A 23,686-nucleotide genomic window follows, 5' to 3' on the forward strand; every position below is an offset into this window, starting at 1 on the left:
CAGAAACTCACTTCACCTATGAAGACATATATGCACTAAAAGTAAAGAGATGGAAAAAGATGTTCCATACAAACAGAAATCAAAAGTAGCAGGAATGGCTATACTTATCACCAATAAAACAGAATTTAAATTAAAAATAGTGAAATGAGACAAAGGACCTCAGAAAATAAATTCTAAATACATATGCACATAATACCAAGGCATCCAATATATAAAGCAAATATTATATTTAAAGAGAGAGATCAACTACAATAGTTATTGGGGACTGCAACACACCATTCTCAGCATTAGACAAATCATCTAGACAGAAAATAAACAAAGAAACATTCATTGGATTTAAACTGTACTTTACACCAAATGGACTGAACAGACATCTATGGAACATTTCATTCAACAGTTGCAGAATACACATTCTTCTCATCAACACATAAAACATTCTCCAGGGTAGACCATATGTTAGGACACAAAAGAAGTCTTAAAAAAATTTTTAAAATTAAATATATACCAAGTATCTTCTCAGGCCACAAAGGAATGAAACTAGAAATCAATAAAAAGAGGAACCTTGGGAACTGTATAAATACTTGGAAATTAAACAACATGCCCCTGAATGACCAATGGGTCACTGAAGAAGTTAAGAAGGAAATTAAAAAATTTCTTAAAACAAATGAAAATGGAAACACAATTTGCCAAAACCTATGGGATACAGCAAAAGCAGTTCTATAAGGGAAGTTTATAGTAGTGAATACCTACATAAAGAAAGTAAATATTTCATATAGTGTATAACGTGCCCCAAAGAACTAGAAAAGCAAGAACAAACCAAACCCCAAATAAGGAGAAGGAAAGAAAGAATGAAGATCAGAGTACAATTAAACAAAATAGAGACAAAAATACAAAGTATCAATGAAACAAAAAGTTGTTTTTTTTGAAAAGATAAAATTGAGAAATGTTTGGATAGTCTAACAAGAAAAAAGAAAAGACCCAAATAAACAAAGTCAGCAATGAAAAAGGAGCCATACAACTAATACCACAGAAATAAAGATCATCAGAGATCATTATGTTCAACTATACATCAGAAATTAGAAAACCTAGAGGAAATGGATAAATTCCTGGACACAATCAACCATTCTTCAAACCATGAAGAAATAGAAAACCTCAATAATAGATAATAAGATTGAATCAGTAGTAAAAAGTCTTCCAACAAAGAAAAGCCCAGGACTTGAAAGCTTCAATGGCAAAGTCTACCACACTTATAAAGAACTACTACCAATTATACTCAAACTATTGCAAAAAATAGAAAAGGAGGGAATTATTTCTAACTTATTCTACAAGGCCAACACTACTCTGATACCAAAACTGGACAAGGACACAACAGAAAAGAAAATGATGGTCCAATATCATTGATGAAATTAGATGTAAAAATTCTCAACAAAATAGTAGCAAACCAAAATCAACAACACATTAAAAAGATCATTTGCCATGCTCAAGTGGGATTCATCCCAGGGATGCAAGGATGGTTCAACATATGCAAATCAATAGATGTGATACATCACAGTAACAGAACCAAGAAGAAATTACATGATTAATTCAATAGATACCACAACAATATTCAATAAAATTCAACATCCTTCTATGATAAAAAATCTTGTCAAAATGAGTATAGAAGGAATGTACCTCAAAATATGATAGACAGATAGCTAGCATCATACTGAATAGGGAATAATTGAAGATCTTTCCTTAAGGACTGGAACAAGACAAGAAGACACCACTTTCATTTAACATAATACTGAAAGTCCTGGTCAAAGAAATTATGCAAGAGAAAGAAATAAGTTGGAAACAAGGAAGTCAAATTAGCCCTGTTCACGGATGGCATAATTTTATATATTGAAAGCCTAAAGACACTACTGAAAAACTGTTGGAAGTAATAACAAATACAATAAAGTTACAAAATACTAGAAGCTGGTTTTTGAAAGTGTCAACAAAATTGATAGGCCACTAGTAAGATTAATAAAGAAGAAAAGAGAGAAGAATCAAACAGACACAATAAAAAATGATAATGGGGATATCACCACTAATCCCACAGAAATACAAACTACCATAGAGAATACTATAAACACCTCTGTGCAAATAAGCTAGAAAATCTAGAAGAAATGGATAAATTCCTGGACACATACACCCTCCCAAGACAAAGCCAGGAAGAAGTCAAATCCCTGAATAGATCAATAACAAGTTCTGAAATTGAAGCAGTAATTAATAGCCTACCAACCAAAAAAACCCCAGGACCAGATGGATTCACAGCCGAATTCTACCAGAGGTACAAAGAGGAGCTGGTACCATTCCTTCTGAAACTATTCCAAGCAATAGAAAAAGAGGGACTCTTCCCTAACTCTTTTTATGAGGCTGCATCATCCCGATACCAAAACCTGGCAGAGACACAACAAAAAAAGAAAATTTCCAGGCCGGGCATGGTGGCTCATGCCTGTAATTCCAGCACTTTGGGAGGCTGAGGCGGGCAGATCACTAGGTCAGGAGATTGAGACCATCCTGGCTAACACGGTGAAACCCTGTCTCTACTAAAAATACAAAAAATTAGCCAGGTGTGGTGGTCAGTGCCTGTAATCCCAGCTACTCCGGAGGCTGAGGCAGGAGAATGGCATGAACCTAGGAAGCAGAGCTTGCAGTGAGCTGAGATCGTGCAACTTCATTCCAGACAGAGTGAGACTCCGTCTAAAAAAAAAAAAAAGAAAGAAAATTTCAGGCCAATCTCCCTGATGAACATTGAAATACTGGCAAACCAAATCCAGCAGGACATCAAAGAGCTCATCCACCACAATCAAGTGGGTTTCATCCCTGGGATGCAAGGTTGTTTCAACATTTGCAAATCAATAAATGTAATCCATCACATAAACAGAACCAATGACAAAAACCACATGATTATCTCAATAGATGCAGAAAAGTCCTTCAATAAAATACTATACCCCTACATGCTAAAACACTCAGTAAACAAGGTATTGATGGAACGTATCTCAAAATAATAAGAGGTATTTATGACAAACCCATAGCCAATATCATACTGAATGGGCAAAAACTAGCGGCATTCCCTTTGAAAGCCAGCACAAGACAAGGATGCCCTCTCTCACCACTACTATTCAACATAGTATTGGAAGTTCTGGCCAGGGCAATCAGGCAAGAAAAGAAATAAAGGGTGTTCAAATAGGAAGAGAGGAAGTCAAGTTATCTCTGTTTGCAGAAGAACTAATTGTATATTTAGAAAACCCCATCATCTCAGCCCAAAATCTCCTTGAGCTGATAAGCAACTTCAGCAAAGTCTCAGGATACAAAATCAATGTGCAAAAATCACAAGCATTCCTATACACCAACAATAGACAAACAGGGAGGCAAATCATGAGTGAACTCCCATTCACAATTGCTACAAAGAGAATAAAATACTTAGGAATACAACTTACAAAGGATGTGAAGGACCTATTCAAGAAGAATAACAAACCACTGGTCAAGGAAATAGGAGAGGACACAAACAAATGGAAAAATATTCCATACTCATGGATAGGAAGAATTGATATGAAAATGACCATACTTCCCAAAGTAATTTATAGATTCAATGCTATTCCCATAAAGCTACCATTGACTTTCTTCACAGAATTAGAAAAAACTACTTTAAATTTCATATGGAACCAAAAAAGAGCCTGTATAGCTAAGACAATCCTAAGCAAAAAGAACAAAGCTGGAGACATCACACTTCCTGACTTCAAACTATACTACAAGGCTACAGTAACCAAAACAGCATGGTATTGGAACCAAAACAGATGTATAGACCAATGGAACAGAACAGAGGCCTCAGAAATAACACCACACGTCTACAACCATCTGATCGTCAACAAGCCTGACAAAAATAAGCAATGGGGAAAGGATTCCCTATTTAATAAATGGTGCTGGGAAAACTGGCTAGCTCTGTGCAGAAAGCTGAAACCGGATCCTTTCCTTACACCTTATACAAAAATTAACTGAAGATGGATTAAAGATTTAAACATAAGACCTAAAACCATAAACACCCTAGAAGAAAACCTAGGCTATACCATTCAGGGCATAGGCATGGGCAAGGACTTCATGAGTAAAACACCAAAAGCAATCGCAACAAAAGCCAAAATAGACAAATGAGATAATTAAACTAAAGAGCTTCTGCACAGCAAAAGAAACTATCATCAAAGTGAACAGGCAGCCTACAGAATGGGAGAAAATTTTTGCAATCTCTCCATCTGACAAAGGTCTAATATCCAGAATCTATAAGGAACTTAAACAGATTTACAAGAAAAAAACAATCCCATCAAAAAGTGGGTAAAGGATATGAACAGATACTTTTCAAAGAAGACATTTAAGTGGCCAACAAACATATGAGAAGAAACTCATCATCACTCGTCATAAGAGAAATGCAAATGAAAACCACAATGAGATACCATCTCATGCCACTTAGAATAGCGATCATTAAAAAGTCAGGAAACAACAGCTGCTGGAAAGGATGTGAAGAAAAGAACACTTTTACACTGTTGGTAGGAGTGTAAATTACTTCAGTGCTTTTGGAAGAGAGTGTGGCAATTCCTCAAGGATCTAGAACTAGAAATACCTTTGGATATATACCCAGCAATCCTATTACTGGATTATAAATCAAGTTTATATGATTATAAATCCTTCTCCTATATAAAAGTTTATGAAGAATTATAAATCATTCTACTATAAAGATACGTGCACATATGTTTATTGCAACACTATTCACAATAGCAAAGACTTGGAACCAACCCAAATGCCCATAAATGATAGACTGGATAAAGAAAATGTGGCATATATACATCATGGAATACTATGCAGCCATAAAAAGAACGAGTTCTTGTTTTTTGCAGGGACGTGGATGAAGCTGGAAATCATCATTCTCAGCAAACTAACACAGGAACAGACAACCAAACACTGCTAGTTCTCACTCATAAGTGAGAGTTGAACAATGAGAATATATGGGCACAGGCAGGGGAACATCACACTCTGGGGCCCATCGGCAGTTTAGGGGCAGGAAAGGGAGGGATAGCAGTAGGAGAAATTCCTAGTGTAGATGACGAGTTGATGGGTGCAGCAAACCACCACGGCACATGTATGCCTATGTAACAAACCTGCACGTTCTGCACATATATCCCAGAACTTAAGTATAATATTAAAAAAAGAAAAAAAAGTGTGCTACATATACACAGTGGAATACTATTCAGCCATAAAAAAGAATGACATTCTATAATAATTTGCAGCAACATGGATGGAAGGATAGGTCATTATGCTAAGTGAAATAAACGGGCACAGAAAGACAAACCTGTCATGTTCTCACTTTTTTGTGGGATCTAAACATCAAAATGACTGAACTCATCAAGATAGAGAATAGAAGAATGGTTCCCAGAGTCTGAGGATGTGAAGAAAGGGGAACCCTCATATGCTATTGGTGGGAATGTAAATTAGTATATCCATAAGAACAGTATGGAGGTTCCTCAGAAAACTAAAAATAGATCCAGCAATCCCACTACTGGGCGTTTATTTAAAGGAAAGAAAATCATTATATTGAAAAGATACCGCATTTCTATGTTTATTGCAGTACTATTCGGAATAGCCAAGATACAGAATCAACCTGTTTATCAACTGATGAATGGATAAAGTATCACAACAGAATACTAGTCTGTCATAACAGAGAGTGGAATCCTGTCATTTGCAGCAACATGGATTGAACTGGAGGTCATTACAATAAGTGAAATAAGCCAGACACACAAAGAAAAATATCACATGTTCTCGATCACATTTAGGAGCTAAACATGATGTCATGGAGGTAGACAGTAGAATGATAGTTACCAGAGACTAGGAAGGGTGTGTGTATTGTGGGGAGTGAAGAGAGGTTGCTTAATGGGTGCAAATGTACGGTTAAATGGAAGGAATAAATGCCAATGTTAAATACCAGAGTAGGGTCACTATTGTTGACAACAATGTGTCATGTATTTCAAAATGGCTAGAAGAGACGACTTGAAATGTTCTGAACTCATAGAAATGATAAATATTCAAGGTGATGGATACCCTAAGTACCCTGACTTGATCATTACACATTCTATACATGCAACAAAATATCATATGCACTTCATAAAAATGCACAAATATTATATATCAATAACAAAATTACCCTTACAAACCCCTATCATCTGAATGTTGGTGTCCTCTCAGAATTCATTTGTTGAAACCCTAATCCCAGTGTGATGGTATTTGGAGGCGGGACCTTTGGGAGGTAATTAGTTGATGAAGATGGAGCCCTCATGAATGGAAGTAGTACCCTTATAAGAAACCAGTGAGCTAGCTAGCTCTCTTTCTGCCATGTGAAGATACAACGAGAAGTTAGCAGTCTGCAACCCAGAACACAGTCCTCACCAAAACCTGACCAACCATGATGGCAACCTTATCTCAGACTTCCAACCTTCTCCAGAACTATGAGAAATACATTCTTTTTCTTTATAAGTCACCAAGGTTATGGCGCTTTGTTATAGCAGCTGAAATAAGACACAAATCTCTTCTAAACTTAATTTATACTACTTATTTTTCTATATAAATTATTGATTCAGATTTCTTCCTTCTCCTTTTCTTCCTCTTCCTCCTCCTCTGGCATAGGCATTCTCTTGGCAATTAGTGACTTAACCTAGCCTCCCCATCCCCACTTCTACCCCTATAACTCTGCTCTATTTTCACCCTTCTGCTTGTTCATAAATGTCAATGTTACCCAATTTCTGGGGATAAGACATCCCCCTGTCTGGGGAGTTCAGTTCGGCAGACTAGGGCAATGAGCTCTGGACTTGACTGTGTGACCTGTACCAACTACTCTGAGCTTCAGGTTTCTTCAACTGTAAAATGGACCTAAGTGCGTTACCTCTTAGGATTATTGTGTGATTTTAAATGAGACAATTTGATGAAGTATTAAACACAGCACTAAAAAATGATATCTATTGTTATGCTTATTATTACAAAATAGAGGGATTTTTGGCTTTTATGTTATCTTTCTTCTCTTTCCTTGAATGTCTTTTTTCCACATCTTAAATGTTCGCCCTAATGCTGAGAAAAATGGACATATGCAGCTTCTAACAGTTGTCTGTTAGTAGTATCTGTAAAACAAACTAAATTTTTGGATGTTTTAGAGTGACATGATGAATTTGGGATTGTGGAATCAAAGACAGGCAACTCTTGAGAGTTTTTTAAGAACGTGGAATCTGGAGACAGACTGCCTGAGTTTGGATTCTGGGTTTCCTCCACTCAGTAGTTGTGTGACCTTGGGAAAATTGCTTACCCTCTCTGTGCATCAGTTTCCTCATATGTAAAATGGAGATGATAATAAAATCCTTATTTCATAAAGTTGTTGTGAGCTGGACATGGTGGCTCACGCTTGTAATCCTAGCACTTTGGGAGGCTGAGGCAGGAGGATAGCTTCAAGCCAGGAAGTTCAGATCAGCCTAGGCAACAAAGCTAGATCTTGTCTCTACCAAAAAAAAAAAAAAAAAAAAAAAATTAGCCCAGTGTAGTAGTGTGCACCTGTAGTCAGTCCTTGCTACTAGGGAGGCTGAGGCAGGAGGATGGCTTGAACCCAGGAGTTCACAGCTGTAGTGAGCTATGACTGTGTCACTGCACTCTGGCCTGGGCAACAGAGTAAGACCCTGAACCTAAAAAAATAAAAATAAAGTAAAATAAAGCTGTTGTGAGAATTCAATAAGTTAATGTATGTAAAAATACTTAAGATTGATGCCTGGCAGTTCATAAGCACTGTATACATATTAGCTGTTCAACTATTGATCTGTAATGGCCTTTCCACAAGCAAAGGAGAGCTTTCTGTCACCACAACCAAATTGTTATTTTTTTTTGTGGCTTAAATGTTTTTTTCTTTATATTTAGGAAGTCAAATTTTTGTAGTGTGTGCTTGCTCATATGTGTACATATATATAGGTAAATATATGTAGTTTTGTTTGTTAATTTATCTATTTTACTGAAATACTATGTTGATTGTTTGTGGTGTGGAAGGGAGCTTTTTCCTTTAGCCCTTTTCCATATGAACAAGGGAGATGGAGTGGAGCTAAAGCACATCACCAGTGTGATTCACTGGAGGATGTCTGGATGGCTGAGAAGCAGTCATGGATGCCTCCCCTTGTCTCCACATGACTCAGATGTGGAAAGAACCCTGGAGAACAAAGTCAACTGAATATTTTAGGTCAGTACATTAAAAAATTTTTTATTTTTATTTTTTATATTTTCTCTTTTATAAAACATACTGAATGTGAGAGGATCAGTCCATTTTGTGTATGGCATAAAACCCCACAGTCTCTTTTAAGTCACTGGTGTCTTTTCACCCCTAGCTTATTAGAGCAACTAAGGTTAGTGTTTAGACTCCAAGTCACTAGCAAAAGAGGTGTCTTTTTGGTATAATACTTATTTTTTGGAAAAGTTTTTTTTGTTGTTGTTGTTGTTTGTTTTAGATGAATTGGGCCAGTACAGATTAGGCTTTGAATATAATTGTTCTTTAAAAGACAGATTATACTTAACATTTGTTCATATTTTTCTTAGAGGCAGTATGGTTTAATAAAAAGAACTTTAATTCATTAAACAAATATATATTACATCCAATATATATTTATATTTATATATTATATCTAATAAATGCTATCCAACTGTGCTGGGTAAAGAGTAAATATGTGTCTGTATGTGCATTGCCTCCTCCATCCTTCATGTAAAGATATTTGTATAACTTACATCTCATGGGGAGACAGGTATTAATCTAAGAATCATGTAAATATAAAAGTAATTATGATTGGGGAAAGAGCATGGTACTGAGACAAAGTATATTAGGAGAGAATTCTGTGTACTCAGACAGGCCAAGGAAGGCTTCTTACGAGGCAGTGGCACTTGAGCTGAGATCTGGAGGACAAGCAGGAGATAAGGAGAATATTCTGAACAGAGGCCTAGTGTAGGCAAAGGTCCTGCGGCAGGAGGGAGCTTGGGTTGTTTGAAGAGTAGAAAGGAAGTTAGTGTTGTCAGCATGCAGAAGCAAGGAGGAGTTTGGTAAAAAGATGATGAAACTGTTGAGCGAGGTAGAAGCCAGAGAGACTAGAGCCTTGAGGGCCATGTTAAGCACTTGTTTGTTGGAAAAAGACCTGTCAGATGTTGAGAGAATCTCAGGCCATGGCTTCTGGTGTGTGAGAAGGAGAAGGAGAAGAAGAAATGCCATAACATGGCTAATAATTAAGGCTATAAGTTAATACTCTTGATACATAAAAGAAGAATTCATATAGGTATGCTATTCACAAGACAATTACGGAATTTACAAAAAAATCGGTTTAAAGGGTACTACAGGTGGTATGGATAGTAGCAGGACACTAATTTAAAGTCGTATGATGAGCATCTTCTCTCAATCCTGTCACTGTGTCTTTGTGACTATGTATAGGTAATTCCTCATTTGAACGTAGGGTGAAACTTCAAATTTGTGATATTTCATAGGTATGAAGCTTAGGCCACATGACTTTCTTTGTGCATCACTGATAGCTTCTAAATGCAAAACGATTGAAATGTTTCAAGCAAGAGAAAGTGAGGTAGTCAGATATATGTATTGAAAAAAAATCACTTTCAATGTAAATTGATTTTACAGGGGCCTGTGAGAATTTGGAGAGATCAGTTAGGACACTATCTCAGTAGTCCTGACAGAAGATGACAGAAGCATGTACCAGGGTGACAGCAGCAGAGGTAGAGAGAAACAAATGGATTGTTTTAATCTTTTTAAGGAGAAATATAGAGAACAACCAAAATTTTGGACTTTATAGAATGATGCCCTCATACTGGTGCTAGAATTTGGTAGTTTGGCTGAAAGGTAAACAAAAATTACTATACCAATATAGTAATTCTTTTTTCCACATAATGATGCCTTTTCATGTTCTCATATGTGGCTATATTTTAAACTTTTTATTTGCCAAACAGTTATTTGCATATATAAATAGTCACTTGGGAATGCAAATCACATAAGTTGCACATATTAATACTTTAGCTTTGTTTTTAATGCAGAAATTGAACAGGATTTGCCAACAAACATTTATTGAGCACTGGTTATGTGCCAGGTAATAAAGGATTTTCATTCATAATCTCTACATTTGTACTTTTCCCCCTTAAAATCTTACAACTTGTATAATAATTTTGAAAAAATTTAAACAATTTCAACTTAGTTTCAGATAGCTTGGAGTTTAAAAGGAAAAAGGAAAAAGAAGGTGTGCTCTTTAGTTCTTCAATATTGGGAGGCAAATGTCTTGAGTGTTTTAAGAATTTACCCTTTTCACCCTGTCTTTCCCACCATGTGCCCAGAATAATTGATTATCCATGTATGATTCTACAAGCGTTGCATTATAAAAAGCAGAAAACAATGGACAAAGATAATGAAATCTCACATTTTGCCCTGCCTACGTTTTTCTTTCAAACTAACCTAGGTAAATAAAACTTCACATAAAAGCCTTTGAAATTTCATCATGGGTTTTTTTGAAAGAGGTGAAAATTGACCTAGAAGCATTTGACTTATAACTTGGCGGCTACTGAAAGTCTAGCCTCATAATTCAGTGATTCAGTGACAGCTTTGCCTATAAACCCAAGTCTTCATTTCACTGACATTTTCAGGTTTAGTCTCCTTGAAAATGCTAACAAAAGTGAAGCATATCATCTCTCTGCTTGGGACAGGAATGGTGATGTTTATGGAACCGTTTGCTGTCTCAGGGGTAATCTCCCGGATAATTTGGATTAACCTTATCGGTTCTCTAGATACTGCATTACCCAGGGTGGATGATCTCCAGAATAACCTTTTCAGATCTTAAAGTTTTAACCCCAGCACCATGTTTTATCAAAAACCTTTCAACTATCCAACCAGGTTTACTTCAAGTCTTTTGAAAGGGGCCCTCATCCAGGCAAGAAAGCATAATATCTTCTGTGAATAATTCTAATTAGAAAGTAGGGCATCCTGACATCTCTTTTTGTTTACTTTTTTCACAAGACAGTTGTTATATATCAGAATGCCTTTCTCCTCACATTTGGTCAAGTTTTGAAATTGATTACCCAGAAAAGGGGGGTGGAATGCTTTTGTTAGTTTATTTGCTAGTAAAGAGTTTACTTAAATGAGTGGAGAATTTTCCCTAAGGAAGAATTTGTCGTTTAGACTGGCAACAGAAAGAATCTTTCATTTATATTTTTATTGATCAAAAGTCCTTCTGGGCTTTTTTTTTTTTTTAAAGGAAGAGGAAAAGTCAAATACATCCTGAAGCTGAGATAAACCCTGAAATTCTGTCCCACTAAAGACTTCCACATCCTGATAATGTTTGCTCTTTTAAAATCTAATTTAATGCTAAGAAATAATTATGTTAATAATGTAAGGCCAGAGATTATAGTTCTGGTGCAAGGTTCTGAGTCTCACTTTCCCAAAACAAAAAAGTAGAAAAATAAAATAATTTTGCAATTGTATTTTTTTAATTTTTAATTTTTTTTTAAGTTTTGTTTTCTGCAATTGTAATTATAATGGTGTAAGTTGGTGAGTCCAGGTGATTCTTTGTAGATTTTCTGGAGAATCTTTATTCAGTTAGAATCAGTTCAAAGTGATGGAACAGAGCGGAGGTGGCTGATAGGACTAATGCCATATCTGTAATGGCTGGAGTTCTTTCATGGTCTTAGTCAAAAGGGATAATGGAAGAAAAAGTTACTTTGCATTCATCATATTAAAACCTGACTTGTGCTTCTGAAAGTGTGGTGTTCAGAACACTTTAACCAATCTGCTTTAGTTTGCTTCTGAAAATGGAGTTTGAAAGTGAGTACTTGAGTTACGGAGTGTGAGAAAATGTTGATTGCAGTTGAAGCCCTATAGAGTTAGTAATGCTAATTTAGAGCACTTTTTTACATGTAGGGTGAAGGAAAGTATTGAGGTTGTCTGTTCTCAAAATTTAAGATCCTGCTGCTAGTTTACTCTATAATATACCTTGAGCTGGTCACAGTAAAAGATCCAACAATTTTACTTTAGAAGGAATGACTAAAGCACCCTTCATAATAATAATAGTTTCTATTTCCTGATAATTTCCTTTGTGTGGGATGCTTTGCATGTATTAATATATAGTTTCATTAATTCTCGCAACGTGATCATCTCCATTTTACAGAGGTGAAAACTGAGACTCAGAAGATCTAGGCATGTGCCTAAATTCCCCAGTCTGGGTTGAAATCCCACAGTGAAGCTGCAATTGGAACCCAATCTGTCTCTGAAGTTTGTGCTCTCTTCTTGCCTATGAAATAGTTAGTTACTCCCTGTTGCATCCTTTTGAAAATAAAATCAGAGAGATTAATGGGAAAAGCCAGAATATGGGGATACGGAAAGGAAGTGCTTGTGAGGGCAGTGACATTTTCATTCAATTACGTATTTGGATTATAATATGTACAGTGGGGCCAGGCAATTAGAGAACGAGCCAGTTAGCTGTCTAGAGGCATTTCTGCTGGATTTGAGAGCACAGTCTAATAGAAATATTAAAGATTGGTAGGAGTATTTCTTGTCCTCAGACCAATGAACTAATGGATTTTTTTTTTTTTTTTTTTTTTTTTAGTTTTAGACAGAGTCTAGCGCCACCATGCTTGGCTAATTTTTTGTATTTTTAGTAGAAACTGGGTTTCACCACGTTGGCCAGGCTGGTCTCAAACTTCTGGCCTCAAGTGATCTGCCCACCTCAGCCTCCCAAAGTTCTGGGATTACAGGCATGAGCCACCATGCCTAGCTCTGGAGTATGATATCTAAAGAAATAATACAAATAATAGTTATCATTTATTGGACTTACCCTAAGTATGAAGTACTTTTCATGAATTATTTTTGAAATAAATAATTCATTACAGAGATGTAGGTATTATTATGCCTACATCTCTGTAATGTAGGTATTATTATTCTGTTGTATGTTTAAAGACACAAAGAAACCAAGTATCTTGGAGGTTAAATGGATTTCCCTAGGTTGGCAAGTAGGTCCATCTTGATCCCGAGTGTATTAGTTTGTTTTCACACTGCTGATAAAGACATACCTGAGACTGGGTAATTGATACAGGAAAAAGGGTTTGATGGACTTACAGTTCCATGTGGCTGGGGAGGCCTCATAATCATGGCAGCAGGCAAGGAGGAGCAAGTCATGTCTTACATGGATGGCAGCAAGCAAAGAGAAGAGAGAACTTGTGCAGGCAAAGTCTGCCTTATAAAGCCATCAGATCTCATGAGACTTATTCACTACCAGAAGAACAGCACAGGAAAGACCTGCCTCCATAATTAAATTACCTCCCACCAGGTCCCTCCCACAATACATGGGAATTCAAGATGAGATTTGGGTGGGGACACAGATAAACCATATCATTCCATCCCTGGCCCCTTCCAAATTCATGGCCACACATTTCAAAACCAATCGTGCTTCCCAATAGTCCCCCAAAGTCTTTTCTTTTCTTTTTTTTGAAATGAAGTCTCCTCAGTCACCCAGGTTGGAGTGCAGTGGCTCCATCTTGACTCACCTCCGCCTCCCTGGTTCAAGTGATTCTCCTGCCTTAGCCTGCCAAGCAGCTGGAATTACAGGCTTGCACCACCGCACCCAGCTAATTTTTGTATTTTTAGTAGAGATGGGGTTTCACTATGTTGGCCAGCCTGGTCTCAAATTTCTGACCTCAGGTGATCCACCCACCTTGGCCTTCCAGAGTGCTGGGATTACAGGCATGAGCCACCATGGCCAGCCAATCCCCCAAAGTCTTAACTCATTTCACCATTAACTTAAAAGACCACAGTCCAAATGCTGATCTGAGATATGGCAAGTCCTTTCTGCCTATGAGCCTGTAAAATCAAGAGCAAGTTTGTTACTTCCTAGATACAATGAGGGTATAGGCATTGGGTAAATGCAGTCATTCCAAATGGGAAAAATTGGCCAAAACAAAGGGGCTACAGGCCCCATGCAAGTCCAAAATCCAGCAGGGCAGTCAAATCTTAAAGCTCCAAAATGGTCTCTTTTGACTCCATGTCTCATATCCAGGTCACACAGATGCAAGAGGCAGCCTCCCATGGTCTTGAGTAGCTCCACCCCTGTAGCTTTGCAGGGTATAGCTTCTCTCCTGGCTGCTTTCACAGGCTAGCCTTAAGTTTCTGTGGCTTTTCCAGGTGCATGGTATAAGCTTTTGGTGGAGTTACCATTCTGGGGTCTGGAAGAGAGTGGCCCTCTTCTCACAGCTCCACTAGGTGGTTCCCCAGTAGGGACTCTGTGTGGGGGCTCTGACCCCACATTTCCCTTCTTCATTACCCTAGCAGAGGTTCTCCATGAGGGCCCCACCCATGCAACAAACTTCTGCTTGGGCATGTAAGTATTTCCATACATCTTCTGAAAATCTAGGCAGAGGTTCCCAAACCCAATTTTTGGCTTCTATGCACTTGCAGATTCAACACCAGATGGAAGCTGCCAAGGCTTGGGGCGTCCCCCTCTGAAGCTATGGCCTGAGCTCTACATTGGCCCCTTTCAGCCATGACTGGAGTGGCTGGGAAAGCGGGGCACCAAGTCCCTAGGCTGCACACAGCATGGGGACCCTGGGCCCAGTCCACGAAACCAAGTTTTCTGATGGGAGGGGCTGCCATGAAGACCTCTGACATGCCCTGGAGACATTTTCCTCATTGTCTTGGGGATTAACATTAGTCTCCTCATTTCTTATGCAAATTTCTTCACTGGTTTACATTTCTCCTAAGAAAATGGAATTTTCTCTTCTATTACATTTTCAGGCTGCAAATTTTCTGAACTTTTATTCTCTGCTCCCCTTATAATTCTGAATGCCTTTAATAGCACCCAAGTCACCTCTTGAATGCTTTGCTGCTTAGAAATTTATTCTGCCAGATATCCTAAATCACCTCTCTCAAGTTCAAAGTTCTACAAATCTGTAGGGCAGGGGCAAAATGCCACCAGTCTCTTTGCTAAAACATAACAAGAGTCACCTTTGCTCCAGTTCCCAACAAGTTCCTCATTTCCATCTGAGACCACCTCAGCCTGGACTTTATTTTCCATAGCCATTCAACAAGTCTCTTGGGAGTTCCAAACTTTCCCATATTTTCCTGTCTTCTATGGAGCCCTCCAAACAGTTCCAAGTTCTGTTTGTTACCCAGTTCCAAAGTTGCTTCTACATTTTTGGGTATCTTTTCAGCAGTGCCCCACTCTACTGTACCAATTTACTGTATTAGTTTGTTTTCACACTTTTATAAAGACATGCCCAAGACTGGGTAATCGATACAGGAAAAAGGGTTTGATGGACTTACAGTTCCACATGGCTGGGGAGGCCTCATGTTCATGAGAGAAGGCAAGGAGGAATAAGTCACATCTTATATGGAAAGCCACAGGTAAAGAGAAGAGAGGACTTGTGCAGGCAGACTCTACCTTTTAAAGTCATCAGATCTCATGAGACTTATTTGCTATCACGAGAACAGCACAGGAAAAACCTGCCCCCATGATTAAATTACCTTCCACTGTGTCCCTCCCACAGCATATAGGAATTCAAGATGAGATTTGGGTGAGGACACAGTCAAATCATATCACTGAGTTTTCATTCTTTCCACTATATCTCGCTGTCTCACAGAAAAATTATTTGTTACCCTTCCTTAACCATTGCATGCTAAATGTACGATTTGAGAATAAATGTCTTAGAACTATGTTTTAAGACTGATCGGTTTTTCGTATTAGACTAGAGGTACTGGTAAGGGCACACAGTACGTTAGGTGGGTTAAAGTAGGTTTTAGAGAGGAGATACTCACAACTTTTTCTTTTCTGATCTTATCATATAGGACCTTAGGCAAATGTGGTCTGAAAACAGTGGCACTGGTCTGAGAGCTAGACTGTGTCTGTTTCCGAGTCACGTAACCTCACTGAGCCCAATTCTCTTATCTGTTTTGTTTTATTCTCAATTTTTTTTTAAACTGTCAATAATTATTTATTATTATTATACTTTAAGTTGTAGGGTACATGTGCATAACGTGCAGGTTTGTTACATATGTATACTTGTGCCATGTTGGTGTGCTGCACCCATCAACTCGTCATTTACATCAGGTATAACTCCCAATGCAATCCCTCCCCCCTCCCCCCTCCCCATGATAGGCCCCTGTGTGTGATGTTCCCCTTCCTGAGTCCAAGTGATCTTATTGTTCAATTCCCACCTATGAGTGAGAACATGCGGTGTTTGGTTTTCTGTTCTTGTGATAGTTTGCTAAGAATGATGGTTTCCAGCTGCATCCATGTCCCTACAAAGGACGCAAACTCATCCTTTTTGATGGCTGCATAGTATTCCATGGTGTATATGTGCCACATTTTCTTAATCCAATCTGTCACTGATGGACATTTGGGTTGATTCCAAGTCTTTGCTATTGTGAATAGTGCTGCAATAAACATACGTGTGCATGTGTCTTTATAGCAGCATAATTTATAATCCTTTGGGTATATACTCAGTAATGGGATGGCTGGGTCATATGGTACATCTAGTTCTAGATCCTTGAGAAATCGCCATACTGTTTTCCATAATGGTTGAACTAGTTTACAATCCCACCAACAGTGTAAAAGTGTTCCTATTTCTCCACATCCTCTCCAGCACCTGTTGTTTCCTGACTTTTTAATGATCGCCATTCTAACTGGTGTGAGATGGTATCTCATTGTGGTTTTGATTTGCATTTCTCTGATGGCCAGTGATGATGAGCATTTTTTCATGTGTCTGTTGGCTGTATGAATGTCTTCTTTTGAGAAATGTCTGTTCATATCCTTTGCCCACTTTTTGATGGAGTTGTTTGTTTTTTTCTTGTAAATTTGTTTGAGTTCTTTGTAGGTTCTGGATATTAGCCCTTTGTCAGATGAGTAGATTGCAAAAATTTTCTCCCATTCTGTAGGTTGCCTGTTCACTCTGATGGTAGTTTCTTTTGGTGTGCAGAAGCTCTTTAATTTAATGAGATCCCATTTGTCAATTTTGGCTTTTGCTGCCGTTGCTTTTGGTGTTTTAGACATGAAGTCTTTGCCCATGCCTATGTCCTGAATGGTACTACCTAGGTTTTCCTCTAGGATTTTTATGGTATTAGGTCTAACATTTAAGTCTCTAATCCATCTTGAATTAATTTTCATATAAGGAGTAAGGAAAGGATCCAGTTTCAGCTTTCTACTTATGGCTAGCCAATTTTCCCAGCACCATTTATTAAATAGGGAATCCTTTCCCCATTTCTTGTTTCTCTCAGGTTTGTCAAAGATCAGATGGCTGTAGATGTGTGGTATTATTTCTGAGGACTCTGTTCTGTTCCATTGGTCTATATCTCTGTTTTGGTACCAGTACCATGCTGTTTTGGTTACTGTAGCCTTATAGTATAGTTTGAAGTCAGGTAGCGTGATGCCTCCAGCTTTGTTCTTTTGACTTAGGATTGTCTTGGAGATGCGGGCTCTTTTTTGGTTCCATATGAACTTTAAAGCAGTTTTTTCCAATTCTGTGAAGAAACTCATTGGTAGCTTGATGGGGATGGCATTGAATCTATAAATTACCTTGGGCAGTATGGCATTTTCACGATATTGATTCTTCCTATCCATGAGCATGGTATGTTCTTCCATTTGTTTGTGTCCTCTTTTATTTCACTGAGCAGTGGTTTGTAGTTCTCCTTGAAGAGGTCCTTTACATCCCTTGTAAGTTGGATTCCTAGGTATTTTATTCTCTTTGAAGCAACTGTGAATGGAAGTTCATTCCTGATTTGGCTCTCTGTTTGTCTGTTACTGGTGTAGAAGAATGCTTGTGATTTTTGCACATTAATTGTGTATCCTGAGACTTTGCTGAAGTTGCTTATCAGCTTAAGGAGATTTTGGGCTGAGACAATGGGGTTTTCTAAATATACAATCATGTCATCTGCAAACAGGGACAGTTTGACTTCTTCTTTTCCTAACTGAATACCCTTGATTTCTTTCTCTTGCCTAATTGCCCTAGCCAGAACTTCCAACACTATGTTGAATAGGAGTGGTGAGAGAGGGCATCCCTGTCTTGTGCCAGTTTTCAAAGGGAATTTTTCCAGTTTTTGCCCATTCAGTATGATATTGGCTGTGGGTTTGTCATAAATAGCTGTTATTATTTTGAGGTACGTTCCATCACTACCGAATTTATTGAGCGTTTTTAGCATGAAGGGCTGTTGAATTTTGTCAAAAGCCTTTTCTGCATCTATTGAGATAATCATGTGGTTCTTGTCTTTGGTTCTGTTTATATGCTGGATTATGTTTATTGATTTGCGAATGTTGAACCAGCCTTGCATCCCAGGGATGAAGCCCACTTGATCATGGTGGATAAGCTTTTTGATGTGTTGCTGAATCCGGTTTGCCAGTATTTTATTGAGGATTTTTGCATCAATGTTCATCAGGGATATTGGTCTAAAATTCTCTTTTTTTGTTGTGTCTCTGCCAGGCTTTGGTATCAGGATGATGTTGGCCTCATAAAATGAGTTAGGGAGGATTCCCTCTTTTTCTATTGATTGGAATAGTTTCAGAAGGAATGGTACCAACTCCTCCTTGTACCTCTGGTAGAATTCAGCTGTGAATCCATCTGGTCCTGGACTTTTTTTGGTTGGTAGGCTATTAATTATTGCCTCAATTTCAGAGCCTGCTATTGGTCTATTCAGGGATTCAACTTCTTCCTGGTTTAGTCTTGGAAGAGTGTAAGTGTCCAGGAAATTATCCATTTCTTCTAGATTTTCCTTATTCTCAATTTCTAGTGCAGTGTCTGGCATATAGTAAGAATGAGAATGATATATGATATGAACGAGGAGGCTGGGACTGCTAATTTTTAGTTTCCTTCAGTTCTAAAATTCTGTGACTCAGGCATAGTAACTTTTGTTTTTTGATGCTTTAATCACATCAATCTCTTATAAGGTCTTAACTAGTATGATATTTTGTAAGATATAAACAAGGATCTTCCAGCAAAAGATAACAACAACATATCTTTCCTTTCAAAGGGTTATGATAATTTATTAATAATTTGTATTCATCGAATGCCACAAATTTGATGGGTACTCTAGAGAAAATAGGACCTATCCCACAGGTTCACAGTCTGAAGAATTTCGTGGCACCAGTATTAATGACTAAGTTTAAAACTGACTACATTCCAGAGTCTGGTCACATATATTGTAGCACAGAAAAGATTCAGATTGAAATCAGCCCAGACATGACCAGAGAGAAGACAGTTCTCCAAAAGCATATTCTATGGGTGGGACTTTTTCTTTGCTTCTTGTTGTTGTGGTTTGGAATGGTAGCCACTGATATGTGGTCTCATAAAGTATGGAAGCCAGCTGCTTTGTGCTTATATAGGAAAAATCCAAAACTCAGTAATTTGCCATGTGAAGATCAATCACATCTTGAATCTCAGTTTACTCACTTGGAAAAGCTGATAGATGTGTTTGCATCATCAGTTTATTGTGGAGATTCATAATGAATGGCTGTAGAATAATCCAAGAAAGTTCTAGTTCTATGGCAATGATGTGCATATTGCAAAATTTCCAGTCCTACAAAAAGATCAAAATAAATCTGTAGCTCATATTCATTGAAATGTTTCAGCAGAACTTGTACCATCTGATTATATCACTCTTCTTTTCTAAAAGTCTTAATAACAAAAGAAAAGAAAGATAAGGGGGAAACTGTTTGTTCACAACAGTAGCATTAAGAAGTATATAATTTGCGAAACCTCCTGTGGTACTTTCTTCAACCACAAGTGTGGACTATTTGTAAACATATTGTTATATTTTCCAGAATTGTACTAATAACATATAGTTATTTCAAGTTGTAATTTATACCTTATATTTTATTTGTAGAGAATTTGAAACAATAAAGGAATAATGTTTCATGGAAAAATAAAAAACTCAGATGTTGTATAATGATTTTCTATTATTTAAAAATTTATTTATCTCCTTATTAATTCATATATCTATTCATTCAATCAATGTTATTAAATTTCACCTACTAAGCTAGGTGATGAAGATAAAGAGATAACTAATCATAAGTTTTCTCATTTAATTTCTTTCTTATTAATTCAGGCACAGCTTGTTTTATTGGGGCTCATTGTATTGCACTTTGCAGATACTGAGTTTTTTAAAAATAAAAGGTTTGTGGCAACCCTGCGTTAAGTGTCTATTGATGTTATTTTTCCAATGGCTCACTTTGTGTCTTTGTGTCACATTTTGGAAATTCTCATAATATTTCAAACATTTTCATTATTACATGGTTTCTATGGTGATCAGCAATCAGTGATCTTTGATGTTACTGTTATTATTGTTCTGAGGCACCACAAACTGCACCCATGTAAGAAAGCAAACTGTTTTGTGTTGTGTGTGTTCTGACTGCCCTACTGACCAATTTTTCCTCCATCTCTTTCCTTCTCCTTGGGCCTTCCTGTTCCCTGAGATGCAACAGTATTGAAATTAGGCCACTTAATAACCATACAATGGCCTATAAGTATTCAAGTAAAAGGAAGAGTTGCATGTCTCTCATTTTAAATCAAAAGCTAGAAGTGATTGAGCTTTGTGAGGAAGGCAAGTTGAAACCTGAGACAGGTTGAAAGCTAGACTTCTTGTGCCAAACATTAGCCAAATTGTGAATGCAAAGAAAGTTCTAGTTCCATGTTCTAGTTCTAGTTCTAGTTTTAGTTCCAAGAGAAATTTCCAACTAGAAAGTTCAAACTTTTCCAATTTGGAACTTTCCAAATTTCCAAATTTTCCAATATGCACATCATTGCCATGGAACTACAACTTTCTTGGAACTAGAGCTAGAACATGGAACTAGGTCTCTTGTGCCAAACAGCCAAATTTTGAATGCAAAGAAACTTCTAGTTCCATGTTCTAGTTCTAGTTCCAACTAGAACTTTCCATAATTGCTTGAAGGAAATTAAAAGTGATACTCCAGTGAACACACAAATGATAAGAAAGTGAAACAGCCTTATTGCTTATATGAACAAAGTTTGAGTGATCTGGATAGAAGAGAAAAACAGCCACAACATTCCCTTAAGCCAAAGTCCAGCCCAGAGCAAGACCACAGCTCTCTTCAATTCTATGAAGCTGAGAGAGCTAATAAAGCTGCAGGATAAAAGTTTGAAGCTAGCAGAGGTTGGTTTAAAAAGATTAAGGAAAGAAGCCATTTCCATAACAAAAGTACAAGGTAAAGCAGCAAGTGTCAACGTAGAATCTGCAACAAGTTATTCAGAAGATTTAGCTAAGATCATTGATGAAGGTGACTACATTAAGGAATAGACTTTCATTGTAGATGAAACTGCCTTAGTTTGGTAGAAGATATCATCTAGGACTTTCATAGATATAAAGGAGAAATCAATGCGTGGCTTCAAAGCTTCAAAGGACAGGATGACTCTCTTGTTAGGGGTTAATGCAGCTGGTGACTTTTTTTTCAGACATAGTTTTGCTCTTGTTGCTTGGGCTGGAGTGCAATGGTGCCACCTCGGCTCACTGCAACCTCTGCCTCCCGGGTGCAAGAGATTCTCCTGCCTCAGCCCCTGAGTAGCTGGGATTACAGGCATGTGCCACCACACCCAGGTAATTTTGTATTTTTAGTAGAGGTGGGGTTTCTCCATGTTGGTCAGGCTGGTCTTGAACTCTTGACCTCAAGTGATCTGCCTGTGTCCACCTCCCAAAGTGCTAGGATTACAGGTGTGAGCCACTGCATCTGGCCACAGCTGGTACTTTAAGTTGAAGCTAGTGCTTATTTACCATTCTAAAAATTTTATGGCCCATAAGAATGATGCTGAATTGACTCTGCCTGTGCTCTAGAAATGGAACAGCAAAGTCTGGATGACAGCACATATGTTTACAGCATAGTTTACTGAATAGTTTAAGCCCACTATTGAGACCTACTGCTCAGATAAGGATTCATTTCAAAAGATTACTTCTCATTGACAATGCTCCAGGTCATGCAAGGGCTCTGATGGAGATGTACAGGAGATGAATGTTGTTTTCATGCCTGCTAACACAATTTCTTTTTTGCAGTCTATGGATCAAGGAGTAATTTCAACTTTCAAATCTTATTATTTAAGTAATGAATGTTGTTTTCATGCCTGCTAACACAATTTCTTTTTTGCAGTCTATGGATCAAGGAGTAATTTCAACTTTCAAATCTTATTATTTAAGTAATACATTTCATAAGGCTATAGCTTCCTTACAGAGTAAGTCCTGTGATGGACCTGGCAAAATAAATCGAAAACTTCTAAAAAAGAGTCACCATTCTAGATGTCATTAAGAACATTTATGATTCATGAGAGAAGGTCAAAATATCAATATTAGCAGGAATTTGGAAGAAGTTGATTCCAACCCTCATGGTTGACTTTGAGGGATTCAAGGCTTCAGTGGAAGAATAACTGTAGATGTGGTGTAAATAGCAGCAGAACTAGAATTAGAAGTGGAGCCTGAGATGTGACTGAATTGCTGCAATCTCATAATCAAACTTGAAAACATGAGGAGTTGTTTCTCGTGGATGAGAAGAAAACGTGGTTTCTTGAGATGAATCTACTTCTGGTGAAGATGCTGTAAACATCATTGAAATGACACAACAAAGGATTTAGAATCTTACATAAAGTTAGTGGATAACTCATCAGCAGAGTTTGAGAGGACTGACTCCAATTTCAAAAGAAGTTCTTTTGTGGATAAAATGCTATCAAACATCATTGTATGCTACAGAGAAATCCTTCATGAAAGGAAGAGTCAATCAATGTGGCCAACTTCATTGTTGTCTTATTTTAGCAAATTGCCACATCATCCCAATTTCCAGCAACCCCCCTCCTGATGAGTCAGTAACCACCAACCCTGAGGTGTGACCCTGCACCAACAAGAAGATTATGACTTATTGGAGGCTCAGATTGTTGTTAGCATTTTTTAACAGTAAAATATTTCTAAATTAAGGTATGTACTCTTTTTTAAGACACAATGCTATTGCATACTTAATAGACCACAGTATAGTGTAAACTTTTATATGCACAGGGAAACCAAAAAGTTTATTTGACTTACTTTATTGTGACATTTGCTTTATTGTGGTGGTCTGCAATATCTCTAAAGTGTGCCTGTATTTATAATATATACATCAGTAAATAACCTATGAAGGTTATTTTTACTTTTCTGATATTCCTGCTAATATGTAAGATTTTCTGTATTGATGAAGAAATTTATTCTGTATGATAGATTCCTATGAAGGAGGAAAGCCTTGAATACTCTAATGTATCTGTAATAAGTAGAAATGTTACTAAATTAAATAAACCAGTAAGATAGTAATATAAAATTATAGTGCTTGCTAGAGACTCTTTGTATTGCAAACAGAAGAATATTTTAAGATGAAAACAAAAGCTATGTGACTCGAACTGACTCTTCTCTTGTATTTAAAGGCATGAACCATGAGTATTTTTTGACTAATTCTCTAGGACGTCTTGTCTTTTTTTGTGTGTGTGTGTTTTATTTTTATTTATTTATTTATTTATTATTATTATACTTTAAGTTCTACGGTACATGTGCATAACGTGCAGGTTTGTTACATATGTATACTTGTGCCATGTTGCTGTGCTGCACCCATCAACTCGTCAGCAC

This window comes from Macaca fascicularis, chromosome 8 (genome assembly GCF_037993035.2).
Source record: "Macaca fascicularis isolate 582-1 chromosome 8, T2T-MFA8v1.1".
Classification (NCBI taxonomy): domain Eukaryota; kingdom Metazoa; phylum Chordata; class Mammalia; order Primates; family Cercopithecidae; genus Macaca; species Macaca fascicularis.